The sequence below is a fragment of the Nuphar pumila genome, chromosome 1, assembly GCF_984573655.1.
Source record: "Nuphar pumila chromosome 1, dmNupPumi1.hap1.1, whole genome shotgun sequence".
NCBI lineage: Eukaryota > Viridiplantae > Streptophyta > Magnoliopsida > Nymphaeales > Nymphaeaceae > Nuphar > Nuphar pumila.
Window position 1 is genome coordinate 162,826,608 of NC_143249.1, and position 15,082 is coordinate 162,841,689.

The following is a 15,082-nucleotide window of genomic DNA, read 5'->3' on the forward strand; positions in this document are numbered from 1 at the left end:
CACTCCAGATAATCAGAAGATACACGAGGACCAGGAAAAATAGTAAGACTGACAAAAGAATCCCAGCCATGTCTGGCAGAATGGTATGCTCCGAACCACTGATCTGATGTGAGATCGAATTCTGGCAGAACCCCGGCTAGTGGACGAATCTCTACGCGCTTCTGCCTCTGAGAGAATTGCCTGACACACTGCTCTGGATGATAATATGTGCAGAAGAACGGGCCCAGTAGGCTGAATCGCTTGCCGTATGCATAAGTATATCTGGGAGGTGATTCCTGGCGATCAAAGTAGTCTCATACGACCTCTTCTCCTGAAGGTTGTCGATCAAGAACCGGTATCGCGCAACTGGCAGAAGCTTTTTACCATTGTATCTGAAGGAACTGGCTCGAACTGGCACATGCCGGAGGAACCAGGATTGCAGGGCGTAGGTGCACCCTTCGACTAGAATTGATTCTCCGAGTGCGAAACGAGTCAACCTTCGGTATAGAAAGGCGAGTGCAGCCATGGCTATGGAGAGGTGCCTGGTCTGTCGACTTCCCCATATCCTTAGAAGCTGAACTATTCTGATATCTATATAATTCCGCCCGTCGGGAAAGACAGCTAATCCCACCGTGCACAGAACCATCGCATGTTGAATTCTTTCTCGAGCTGTTCTGGACAACGAGCTGACTTCCACTAATGTCCCATACTGTCTGTAGATTTCGAGCAGATCCACATATTCATTTCCATCTTCTTCAATCAGAGGCCAAGACTTGCGTCCTGTCATGCGGGCTAAGGCATCCTTAGGGTCCAGACCCTTAACATTAATCAAAAATTGTTTCTCCAATGGATCTCCAGGCTGACCGGCTGGCTCGGGCAATCCCATGATCTCTGAAAATTCATCCATCAGCACTGTCATCTCGCCCCACGGGAACCAGAAGGTAGAAGTGCTCAGATTCCACCGCTCTGCTAGTGCATGGATCAAGTTGCCATTGACTGTCTGCTTTCCCACTGCGGATGCCAGTTCCAATCCACACTCGTCCAGATGGTCCGGAAACATACGAGAGAAGTTCTTGAACCATGAATAATACCACCGGGGAAAGAAAGATCCGGTGCTGAGGACTCGATGTTTGGGAAGACTTTGTCGCACCTCGTAGGAGATGTGACCCTCGGGGAAGACTGAATCAAGCTGACTGGATGCCATCGGACTGAAAGACATGGAAATTGGAATAAGACTTGGAAAATACAGGAATTTTGAGGAAAATGCAGGCAGGATAAAAATAAAGCAGGAAATTCGAGATCCAGAAGACAGGAAAGATGGGAAATCACCTGGAGTTTTGAAGGAAATGAAGGGAAATTTGGAAAATCGTCCAGGGTTTGATGAAATATGAAGAAATAAATGGAAAATGAAGTATTTTGGAAAATCGTCCAAGATTTAAAACATGGACAGTACATGGACATAGATTGGGGAATTTTGAGAAAATCGTCCAGTATTTTAGAAAATTGAGGAAAATATGGAAAATAAAAGGAAATGACTATAACATATTCAATCACATTCTGCACAAACAAGTATGCACATACAGCATTCCCTAAAAGCTGACTCTAGATGCACAAATTTTGAAATAGCTGTAGGACCTTAATCCTAACTCTAAGGTTCAGATCAACTGTATCCAATCCAGTTATGCCTATATACTCAAGCCAAGGCTCGATGTACATGGCATAAAATCAATTTCTCCGGTTCTAGGTTCAAGTTTTCCAACATCCTTAAGCACCTGCCGATATACGTTGGACTATGGCCCTTGGTACGTGGCAGGGGGGTTTTCACCCAAATAAGTGGCCCAGTTGTGAGGCTCTGTCCCGAACTATGGTTCTGGAAGAGAGCCCAGCAACGTAAAGACCGGGACAATATAGGTGGGGTGATTTTTGAAAAACATGAGCACATGCAATCAAACAGAAGGCTCTAAGTCCTAAAGAGATATAATTTTGAAATATTTGAAGAAGCAAACATTGTTTTCATACAATTCCTAAATTGAGGAGTGTTGTATTAGACCTAAGTCTATGTGAGCATGAATAATTCTCCTCAATATGGTCCTACCAAACCATACCTAGTCTATATGCATTCCATGTCAGCTGGGTTCAAGTCTAGGCTCCTAGGTTCACATGATATCATAAAGCAAAGCTGACATTCCATGGAAATCGATTTTGACAATTTGAACTAAGTAGAGCATTAAATTGATCAGGCAAAGACAGGTCCCATCACGGTCGCCAAACCTGTTATCATCGCAAAATTTTTAACTTTTGCAAATCAAACTGACCTTTGAAATAGTTTTTGAAAATAACTCGCCTCCGTTTTTAAAATGCGGGAAAATTCCGTAGAATGGGACTCGCCTGTCGGTACGAGGTTCAACCGTTCCTGCCACCTTTAACAGGGGTAATTGAACCAAGGATCAATCTTATGCTCTACTCTATTCAACTTGTCTAAATCATATTCTAATTTCTAAATGCACATAGAATCAGGCATGTGCTATGAATTTTCAGAAAAATGCACATTTGAAAACATGATGTTTGCTTTGAATGATTGAAATATAAAATGTAAATCTTGGAAAATCATGAATTGGGATTTCAAATATACTTCTGAAAGAAATAAAAATCGATTTTGAGGAATCCTTGACATTTGGTGAAAATCGATTCTGAGAGACTTGGTTTCTCTGAATTCAAACTTGGAAATTGAAATTCTAACTTAGAAAATTTGAATTTGGAACTTGGGAAATACTTGAAATATCCTTTGAAATTCAATGTCTTTGGGAAAATCGATTTTGCTATAAGACTTAGGAGATTTTGAGAAAATGAACTTCTTTGAATTGAGATTGGAATTGGCAAATGCATGAAATGAATGAATAGGGATTTGAGGAATTGAGAAATACTTTTTGTATTTTTGAGAAATGCAGTGCATTTTGAAGTTAGCCTAAGAGTGTAGGCTGAATGTGGCTAATGTGAAGATCATAAATCTAAGTATCATTCATATTCTGACTATGGCCATAAATACAAATTCCACCAAGTTTATAAACTTCATAGAAGCTAGTGCATGTGCCATTCGTGTAGACCATGGTGAATTTGCAAAAATATGCATGAATCATCATCCATCACATATTAAAATTATAAAAATAAGCTATATGCAATGCAACCTAAGCTAAGCAGGAAATGTAAATTCTTATTCCAAAGTTTAATTACAAATTACATCACTATTGAAATTTAAATACATGGAAAATAAAGTCTTCAATGTACCTGCAAAACTAGAAAACTTGGTTAATGAAAATATGTTGGCTTTTCTAGATTTATCCAACAATAACAGGAAATTGTTGGATTTTGCTAGATATAAGCCCTTTTCATGATTCCCTTAAATCAAAATGATAAAATATAAAGAAATAATAAAGGTAAAATATGAAATTTCGAAATTGGGGTCAAAATGACCAAAATACCCCTAATAACAAGACTATGGCCTTGAAATTAGGGTTTTTAGAAAGATATTTTGATAAAATGCAAGTTTTGAAATTTAAATGGAATAAACTCAAACCAAATATGCTATGACATGATTAAAAATATGAAATTAGGGTTAGGGATTTCGAAATTTAGGTCAAATGACCAAATTGCCCCTGATAGCAAGACTATGGCCTTGAAATCAGGATTTTTAGAAATAGATTTTGGTAACAACTTAGGTTTTATGCACTAAATGAAATCAAATGAGCACAAAATTAAACCTAAAGCATCCTAATATGTTTATGAACATGATTAAACCCTAAAAATATATGCTTATGCACGAAAATCCAACAATATCACAAAAACCGTGATTTTAGCAGTGTTTTTGGATCTTTCAGGAACCCGGTTTTGCAATTTGCTTAATTCAGCCATCAAATGGATTCCAAAATCCATAAAAATTGATACCTGCACTTGTTATAACCCTAATATCGAATTGAAATTATAAAAATAATTTTTCGATATTAAATTAATCCGAAAATTGCATTAAACCCTAAAAATATGCTATTTTTGACCTAATTCACCAACCAGTCTCAGTCCAAGACCTGAACCAGGGGTCAAATCTCCATGGAAATTTATGAAATTTTACAGAGACTAACTAGAAAGAGAAACAGAGATTTTCCAATTTACATATCGGAAAAATCATTTCCGGTTAGGGAGAAACCCTTCTGGCAATCTGAGCTAAAATATATCACTCTTAACAGGGATTAAAACAGCTATTCCAGATTGAAAATACAGACATAAATGGCAATTCTAAACAAAAATCTCTGAACTTTTAGTGGTGAACAGTATACATAAAAATAACAATACTCACTTTTTACAGATCTAAAATCGGATCTGTGGTTTGGGACTTATGACTAACACAAGTCTGATTAGGGTTTTGGTAAACCCTAACGAGTTTTAAATTTAAAAACAGATTCTCTAAAATAGGAAAAATACTAAACAGTGATCAAAAAATCCGAAAATTTCACATCAGACAGATATACTCAATGTGAATCCATATCACTTTACAGATCTAAAATCGGATATAAGATGAGAGAAATATCGTAACAGCAAGTTACCTTCTTGATTTTAACCACGATTTTTAAGCTTTAAAAACCCGATTTGATGTCTGATTTTTTTGACAGGGTTTCCGAGATCCAAAACCTTTGATTTTTCTACAGTAACTCAATAACTCATGCATGCATCACATATAAAAAAATCAGAAATAAACAATGAGTGCTTCAATCCGAAATAACATCATCTTTACTGTTCTAAACCTAGAACACACAGAAATTTAAGAAACTTGAAAAACCATGCATTAACTAATGTAAATAAATAAAATAAACCATAAACAGTAAATAAAAATTATTTCTATGCTTTAGAACGTAAAACAAACATGAATAAACCATGAAAATAAATTAAAAACAGGGAATCAATGGCTGGAATTTGATATCACCTTTAAAACATAGATTTAACCCATTAAAAAGGGTAAATCATATATTTTATTGGTTAATAATGCAAAGAATCATGTTAAAATCAATTCTAATGGATTAAAATCTCTGTAAATTATCCAAAACAGGGTTAGATCACCTTCTTGGATTGTTCTTGCTGGTTCTTGATGGTTCTTGAGGTGAAACCATGGTTGATCTTCCATAAGGAGGGATGTCCAAGCCTAAATCTAGGTTTAAAGCATTAAAAAGCATTAAATAAAATAAGAAAAGTGAAGAAGTTCATACCTTGGAGTTGCAGCAATGGAGGAAGAGCTGGAGAGGAGAGATAAGCTCCAAGAATCCAATAGGAGAGAGATGGGAAAATCGACCCCCCTTATGCCTCTATTTATAATAAAAAAATTAGGTTTAAAAATTGACAATTTTGAAATTTTGGACTCTAAAGGGGGGGGGCGATTTTGGGGTGGAGTTACCTAACTACCCCTAGTCTAAATTATCCTAAATAGTTCCTAATTAACCTCTAGCTAAACCTAAGAATCCCCCAAATGTGGTGCCACTTGGCATTCTCTCACATTGGGTTTTTAAAACACTTTTAAAAAGCTTTAAAAACACTAGTTTTAAAAACTAACTTTCAAAAATGAGTTTTTCAAAATGGTTTTGACTCTTCTAAACCTCTAACACTAACCAAGACATCAACTAACCCTAGTCTATCCCTGACTTACTCGAATATGGCGCCACCCCGAGTGGGCCCTACTTGAGTTTTTCAAAAAGCGATTTTAAAACTTGAAATTGAAGGAGTTTTCAAAAGATTTTCAAAAGTAAACTTAAAATTAGGATTTTTGAAATGCCATAAGGTCCTAACTGAGTTAGATATCCTCTTGATATGGTACCAACTGAGTGGGCCCACATCGAATTTTGAACATTTTTGAAATAAACACTGAAAATGGCTTTGAAAAGTGGTTAAAATCAGTATTTGAAATTCAAGATCTTTGAAAATAGGGTCTCAAGCGAACTGGAACTCCGGGTTAGAGTCCTGAACTCTTAGGACTCTGAGATTTTAGATTTTAAAAGCCAAATGAAAGAATTTTCAAAAGATTTTATCAAGAAATGATGAAATAAGTCAGAAAACACAGTCAGGGTTAGACTCCTAACTCGACCGAACTCTAAAATAGAGTCCTGAACTAACTGGACTCTGTGAAATGACCTAAATTTCGAAAACAAACGAAAAAGATTGAGAATGGAAGTAAAACAGACTTAAAAACCAAACTTCTGACCGGATTAGGACTCTGAGACAGAGTCCTGATCGGACTGAAACTTTCAAAAAATTGAGAAATTTGATGAATAGAGGCATTCAGAAGCGACACCATCTAAATGGGTCTCATCTGTGAATTGAAATCGATTAAAGTTTGAATTTGAAAGGAATTCAGATTGTTTTCTGAGAAAATATTTCAAAATACAAAGTCCTGGGGTTGGAAAATGACAGAGTATTGAATAAAAACCCAGGTTTTGAAATTGATTTTGAAATAAAGCTTTAAAATTCAAATCTGGATTGAATGTTTTGAAATAGGAGTGCTGGATCTCGAAAATGAGATGCAATGTCATACAATGCTATGCAGAATACGTGCAATGACATGCAATGATCTGTGATGACTTATGAAATGGACAAACACTGGATGAAGGTAAAAATTTGGTGTGTTTACAGGTTCTAAACCCAGCAACAACAAAAACAAAGGCAATCAAAGCAGCAATTTGGAAGAGCCTAAGGGTCGGAAGGGAAAGTATTCCAAAATCCAGGATAGACCTTTTCAATCTAGCCCTCAGCAAAAGAAAAAAAAATAAAGAAAAACCAAAGCGTGGAAACTGGAGCGGCGATCGAGATTTCACTCCTATAGACGAACCACTCGACGAAGTCCTTAAATACATGTTGATCAAGGGATTAGTCCGGCTCCCAAAAGCCACAGATCCTCCCACCATCATGGGAAGATTCTTGAACCAGTTTTGCAAATTCCATCGGGCAGTAGGGCATGACACTGATCATTGTTTTGTCCTCAAAAACATTGTGCAAGACTGGATTGATAAAAACCTCTTTGTTGAAGGCAGAGAAGAAAAACATCCAGTATCCCTAACCAAGCAAGTTCAGTCTAGTTCCTAGAAAGAAGTCAAAGAAGTCAGCATTCAACAGAAATCCAGCAATCCGAAGAAGATAAAGCATGATGGTTGGAGTTATGATCACAAGTTTACTCCTTTAGGTCAGCCAATCGAAGAAATTCTTGGATATCTGCTCGCGAAGAATATGATCAAACTTCCAAGGATTGTGGATTCTCCTGTCACCATGGGGAAATAGAAAGATTGTTTCTGCAAGTTCCATCGGGTAATGGGGCACGATACTCAATGTTGCTTCGTTCTCAAAAATATTATACAAGACTACATCGATAAAGAGCTTTTGGTGTCGGAAGAAAGAGAGGGACGAGTTGCAGTCCTGACCAAGCCTTTCCCAGATTACTCGGAAGAATGACAATGCCAATGCCAATGCCTGCTCATTTTGTCATATTTATTTTTGTTAGGACGATATAGTCCTAGTTGTTTTTTTTTTTAAGTCGTCATCCCTTTTAAGGCATCAATAAAATTATCAACTTTTCTCATTTAATTATGACATTCTTCTTTTGATTCTTCTATTTTTTTTTTAAATATTATTCTCTCTTCCCCATTACACTGGGGCATCTTTTGAAAATTTGTTTTCAAACATTCTGTACGCAGGCAGGATCAAATAAAATCCCTCACCATTCATTTGCACTTCATTTGCATTTTCATGTGCATGTGCATTTCATTGGCACTAATTATGCAACCAATTCACTTCCCATTTAGGAGAAGGGATAAATCTTGAGGCCATGAATGATTTCTTATCCTAATCATCAATCTCTTACTCCAGTTTACCATCTCTGTTCTTCAGATAGAATCCTCTTTTCCAAAATCCAGTTTTCGCACTGACAATTTGCAAAATTTTGATCCCCTAACCAGGTTCTCCTTTGAAGATCTGAATTCCGATCCAAGCTTCTTTTTCTTTCAAATTCCATCTTTCAAGTTGGTCCATATGTTTCCTTTGTTGATCCGGGTTCCGACTCGAGATCTCTTTATCTTATTCGAGCTCTGATTCGAGCTCTTCATTTTCTCTGTTGATCCGAGTTCTGACTCGTGATCTCTTTACTCTACTCGAGTCCTGACTTGAGCTCTTCATTCGCCTTTGATCTGAGTTTCGACTCGTGATCTCATTATCTGATTCGAGCTCTTCATTTTCTTTTGTTGATCCGGGTTCCGACTCGTGATCTCTTTACCTTACTCGAGCCCTGATTCGAGCTCTTCATTTTCTTTTGTTGATCCGGGTTCCGACTCGAGATCTCTCTATTCATTCGAGCTCAGATTCGAGCTCTTTATTTTCATTTGTTGATCCGGGTTCCGACTCGAGATCTCTTTATTCATTCTAGCTCAATATCGAGCTCTTCATTTTTTTATTTGTTGATCCGGGTTCCGACTCGAGATCTCTCTATTCATTTGAGCTCAGATGCGAGCTCTTCATTTTCTTTTGTTGATCCGGGTTCCGACTCGAGATCTCTCTATTCATTCGAGCTCAGATTCAAGCTCTTCATTTTCTTTTGTTGATCCGGGTTCCGACTCGAGATCTCTTTATTCATTTGAGCTCAGATCCGAGCTCTTTATTCTCATTTGTTGATTCGGGTTCCGACTCGATATCTCTATATTCATTTGAGCTCAGATCCGAGCTCTTTATTCTCATCTGTTGATCCGGGTTCCGACTCGAGATCTCTTTTCATTCGAGCTCAGATTCGAGCTCTTTATTTTCATTTGTTGATCCGGGTTTCGACTCGAGATCTCTTTATTCATTCTAGCTCAAATTCGAGCTCTTCATTTTCTTCTGTTGATCCGAGTTCCGACTCGTGATCTCTCTACTTTATTCGAGCTCTGACTCGAACTCATCATTCTCCTTTGTTGATTCAAGTCATTTCCAATCACCAGGGTCTGCCAATTGCTCAAATTTGATATTTTGCCTTCCAAATTCCAATTTAAATCTTCAAATCAGGCAATTCTCCAATCTTCGACCTTCGGGTTAATCAATTTCCAATTTTCGACCTTCGGGTCAATCAATTTCCAATCTTTGGCCTTTGGGTCACTCAATTCTCAATTTTGACCTTTAGGTCACTCAATTCTCAATTTCGACTTTCGAGTCACACAATTTCGACCTTTTGGTCAACCAATTCTCAATTTCAACCGTCAGGTCATCCAACTTCGACCTTCGGGTCATTCAATTTCCAGCAACCAATTTCCTAATTTCCAATTTTGACCTTTGGGTCTATCAATCTCAATATTCAATTTCGATCATTTTCTCTTGCGAGAGACCCTTTTTAGGAAGAGTTCGAGGGAGCTCGTTCTTTTCGCATGCTATCTAATTCGTTCACTTAACTCCTTTTCAGGGAGAGTTTGAAGGGACTCGCGTCTTTGTGAACCGTTTGCAAAACAATTTCCAATTTCACACAAGGAACTTTTTTTTAAGGGAGAGGCTCGACGAAGACTCGTTTTTCTTGTGACCCCCCAATTTCATACTAGGGCACTTTTGTCATGAAAGACCCTCTTTGCAGGGAGAGTGTGATGGACTCGTTCCTTTCATGACCCAATTTTCAGACCTCACTATTATCGGCCCCCTTTCCATAAGAGAAGCCTAATCTTAGGGAGCTTTGACGAAAGCTTAATTTTTCTTCGAAAGTTCATTTTGCAAACACCTCCTCTTCAGGGAAGAGAGGAGTATTTCCCATTTCCCATTCAGGTAAGGGCTAAGCCTGAGTCTCTCTTTTTGGGGAAAAAGAGAGGAGAATTTTCGTCGCGGATGTGTTGAACCGAACTTCAAATGCTCTCTTTCACCCAGGACTTCAAGAAATTTTTGTCAATTTGTCACAGTATTTGTTGATTTCAGAATCTTTATTGCACAAATCTATATCTCAATTTACCTTCAGCATTACTTCCAAAAGAGTGAAGCTTTTGCGAAAAGAGATTCAAAATTCAAACTCTTTTTATTGGCCAACCAAAAGGATGAAGGATAAATCCTCGATATGGCCAGAAAAGAAGATTCAATGTTATTGAAAAGTCATAGATGATTGATATTGATCGCAGTCAATGGCACATCTTTAAAGATTATTCTTGTAAAATGAGGCAGTGGAAATATCCTGAGCGCTAGAAAAAGAAAACATTTACCCAAGCCCTGTCTCCTCAAGCTGTAATTAAATATCCGCAAAAGGGATCTCTCACTTGTCGTCAAGATGAAGGCGAATTAAGCGAGTAGACCTCCGGGGCCAAAGAAGATTTGAAACATCTCCAAGATGACAGAGTTTGTGATGGATCCTTCCAGGGAAAGTTCAAAGCACTGTCGAGATGAAGGCAGATGCGATGAACCTCCCGACAATCCCCAAAAGATATTTAATTTTTGCTATCATCCAAAGATCTCTAACCCAAGAAGCCAATGTCGTCAAAGAAGGATCGAAACATCTTCAAGTTGAAGGAGTTTGTGACGTACCCTTCCCAAAAGAGAGCAAGAGAGGAAAAAGAAAGAGAGAAAAAGTCAGAACATCTCCAAAATGAAGGAAAATGTAATCGAAACCCAAAATAGCCCAAAAGAGTGCAGAAAGATTATCATGAGAGAAGCTCCCAGGATATCAAACTGCCAAAATTCGTCAAGAATTTCTTTAAATTTGTGCAATTCTATTATCAATATCCTTTCGTCAATTGCTTTCATAATATCAAATTCTCTTTCCTATTCATATCAAGAAAATTGATAACTTCCTTGAAGAAGGTCAATTGTAAGCAATTTGGGTTTCCAATTTCGATTCTGCGAAGTGAATCTTGTTTGGAGGTAATGCTTCAGGTAGAAAAAGAAAGAATATTTTGCAACAATGCGTATCATTTTTCAAATACTTTGCATCAACAACAAAATTCTTAACATTTTGACAATATTTTCTAGCTATCTTGACGTGAAGTGAGAGCTTGATGTTCGTTTTCGACACATTCTGACACCAATTTTAAATCCCTCTTAAGGACTTGATTCCTTTCCTTCTTTGAGAGCGTAAGCTCTCAGATTCGCACACTTCTCTGTGTCCCCACTGTCCCATCATAGACAGTCCCATTTCGGTTCGAGGTCGAACCAACAATCATTTCTCGCAAAAGGCAATTTCAAAAGCTGATTTTAGTCTCAGCAATGAGACGCCCAAGATCAACCCCTTTTTCAAGCTTTAGGGACCCCATTTTCCTTCCTTTTGCAAAACCCCTGTCGGATTTATTATGCAAAATCCGAAGGTTCAATCATACCATCCATTTTCCGCCCGATCAGGATAAGGGTACAAACCTGAGCCTCATTCAAAGAGGTATTCCATTTTCTGCCCGATCAGGATAAGGGTACAAACCTGAGCCTCATTCAAAGAGGTATTCCATTTTCCGTCCGATCAGGATAAGGGTACAAACGTGAGCCTCATTCAAAGAGGTATTCCATCTTCCACCCGATCAGGATAAGGGTGCAAACCTGAATCTCATTTTAATGAGATATTTCATTCCCCAATCAGGTTAAAGGTCAAACCTAAGCTTCGTTCCATGCGAGGTATTTCTGTCCCATCCAGGTTAAGGGCAAAAAAACCTGAACTTCGCTCTCTCAGAGCAAATCTATTTTTTCTTTATTCTCCATTTCATATCTATCATATTCCTTGGGCTAATTTCTTCATACCCAGTCAAATCCTTCTAACTGGGGCATTTTTTTTATAGCCCAAATTTGGTGTGTTTTCTTTGCCACTAAGCTCGACCGTAAGCCGGCTTAGTAGCAAAGAGGGGCATCTGTAAACACCCCAAATTTTCACTCACCTTCTTGACATCGCCCTCAATCGGCACACTTCAGTTCTCCGGAAGCAATGAAGGGCAAAATGGTCATTTTTCTGAGATTAAACCTTGCATAAAGTCCTAAATTTCATTTTTTGAGCCTCAAAATTTCCATATTTAGGTTCAGAGACATCTTCAAATGGCAAAAATTTCAAAATCCTTTTTCTGGACAAAAAGCTAAAATTTCCAAGTCCAAGCTCAGAGTGACATTTTCATAGAACATGTCTTTGCATAGCATTGCGTCATTTCACTGCACAGCATGTCATTTTGAGATCCAGAACTCCTGATTTTCAAAATTGTCAATCCAGATTTGATCTTTAAACTTTTTCAAATTGATTTTTTTTTAAAAAAAAAAACTGGGTATTCAAAATTACCAATTTTTCCCATTTTACCCCGAGGACTTTGAATTACAAATTTTTTTCTCAAGAAAAACAATCTGGATATTTGGATATTGATTTTAAAGATTTTATCTCAAAACTTTTTGCAAAAGATTTTAAATCTATTTACAATTTTTTTTTTTTTACATTTATCCATATTTTTGCCCTGAAAACCCAATTTTTCCAAATTCTTGAAAAACAAATAATGTTTTATCTCGTATTTTCAAATAAATGGAGCGGGACCTGCCTTTGAACTAGCATCATACTCAGACTCTCAGGTAAGTTGTTTATTCTCAAGCGGGACCCACCCGAAGTTCATACCAATTTGCAAATTTTTCTTAATTTCTCAATATTTATTTATTTATTTTTAGTTAGCGGGCCCACACACATGTGGCACCCCAATTGAAAATAAAAGACTTGCAAAAACAAAACAAAAACTTTATTTTCAAAAGGATTTTAAAAGTGGGTTGAGATGGCATTTCCATAAAAGCCTCTCATTTATTTCAATACTCACTTTTTATTTTATTTCTTTTTATTGATTTGTTTAAATAATTTTTTTTTTTTTAGAAAGAGGTAGCCTTAATGGCACAGCCGAATTTCCCTAAAGTAATAAATCTGATTTTGCCTAAACTTAGGGAAACAAAACCAAATTTTGAAAAAATCATAAGGTGCGCCCCTCTTAAAACGGTTATTTCAAAAAAAAATTTCAAAAGAGCGGTAACGGAACCTCATGAAAGGGGTGCGTTTTCTTTTTTTTGAAAAGATTTTCAGAATTCTTTAAGAAGAGGGGAAGGCTACGGATTGAGGAGGAGGAGGAAGCCTGGCCGATTAGAGAAGGATTTACTGTTTTCATTTGGGATTTCTGCAGGGATCTCCTCCTCAACGTGTTGCTGCATATCCATCATTCATCATCTTCAGTCCAGCCACAGCAAGAGAGCCCAGCCAACGGTTCCTGCATCTCCTTCAGCCCATCATCCTTCAGCCAACAGAGGTCCAGCAGAAGATTACCCTTTCCTTCAGCAACCATCCAGCAGAAAACGCCGGCTGCCCTCTTCTTTAGCCCAGCCGCAGGGCACCTTCAGCCAAACTGCCCATCCATCCTCACCCCAGCCATCACTCCCATTTGCAATTGCTGTAGTTAGTAAACAGGCTGCAGGGGATCCCACCACCACCACCAGTTTCATCCTCTTCAGCCCAGCCGTCTCTGCACCTACTTTAGTTCAGCAGAGGAAAGCCAAAAAGCTTTTCCCTCTCTTTCTTAAACCCAGCAGTTTCTTTACCCATTTTCCTTCAGCCCACTTTCCTCCAGCCCCACGTCATCCATTTTAACCCAGCCACAAGGGAACCATTGTTTTCATCCAATCCAGCCCAGCCACAAGTCCAACCCAACGTGGTCTTCAACATCTTCAGCCCCAGCCGCACATCCACCTTCAGCAGATCTTTCAGCCCATTGAAGACCATCATCCACCTTTCTTTAGCTCCCCATTTGCCTTCATACAGAAGGTTGCCCTTTTCCTTCAGCTCAGCGTGTCCATCCCCAGCAGCAAAAGATTCCAGCCGGCTGCATCTTCCTTCAACCCCAGCTGCAAAAGTCGACCGTAACTTGTTTCTTGCAGTTCGTCTGGAACAGGGGAATCACAAGGTAACAACCTGCAGGTTTGAATATCAATCAAGCATTTTCTCATTTCTTACCTTCCACACAAGCCACGAGGTTGAAGTTACCCACCATCCCAAATCATTCACCAATTTTCCTCTCTAGATTGTTACAGTGAGTACCATTGCAATTTGCTGCTATATATCACTTAATTCCTGGAAAACTGTATTTTATGGGGAACGTTTTATAAGCTCTGAAGAATAACAGATTTGTGTTCCATTGTGCTTCTGTTGGAATATTAGGTTTTCAGAAGGCTTATCTCTTTGTCCTTTGTTAGTTTTTTATGCATTTGAATCAGCATAGAAATATTTGTGTTGGAAACTTGTATTGTTTGTTTTTTTTTCTTTTCTTTAACTAATTTGTGTTATTTGTGTTTATCTGATGCATTTTGGAATTTTGATCATGCAAATTCTGTAGTAAACATATAACCAAAATGCATTATTTCAGTCATTTATCTAGTTTTATTAGCATTACAAATTTTGTACTAGTGGTTTATATTTAAACTGTCTTAGTTTTTACTATTGATTTATTTCTCTATATCTAAATTTATGGTACAAGTATTATATGTAGTTGGGTGCTGGCCTTGACTCAATTTTATTAGAATTAGTATAGCAAAAGGATTCATTTTTCAGTTGGATATTGCATAAAAATATTGGTTTAACCTGTATTTTGTCTTCATGATAATGGAGGTGGTGGTGATTGAAAGTGATTGAAGTTTGGTGAAATGTTGGAAGGTTGTGATTAAAGCTTATGTGAAATGCTGGAACTTTATGAAAACAGCCCATTGTTCCCATAATGTATTCCTTACACATCACGTATGTGTTGTATTTACCATTTTCTGCAGGTGTGCAGTCTTGATAATCGGTCATGTTCATGGATGGATATTTTTATATACATTCATGATCTATAAACCATCTCTTGCATGCTTTGTTATTGATATATAGGGAAGCTCCTTGCCCAGTTTTATCGAAAATTACTATGTAATTTGGGAGATACGGCTGTGTGAAATCCCCTACAGAAATAGTATATACCTGTATTTTCTGGTTTTACCCATTATATGTAATTTCCATTAGTATGTATATTTTTTTTTATATGTATGGGTTTCTCATTATATGTATATATATATCTATATATATATGTATATATATATATATGTATATATATATATATATATATGTATATAT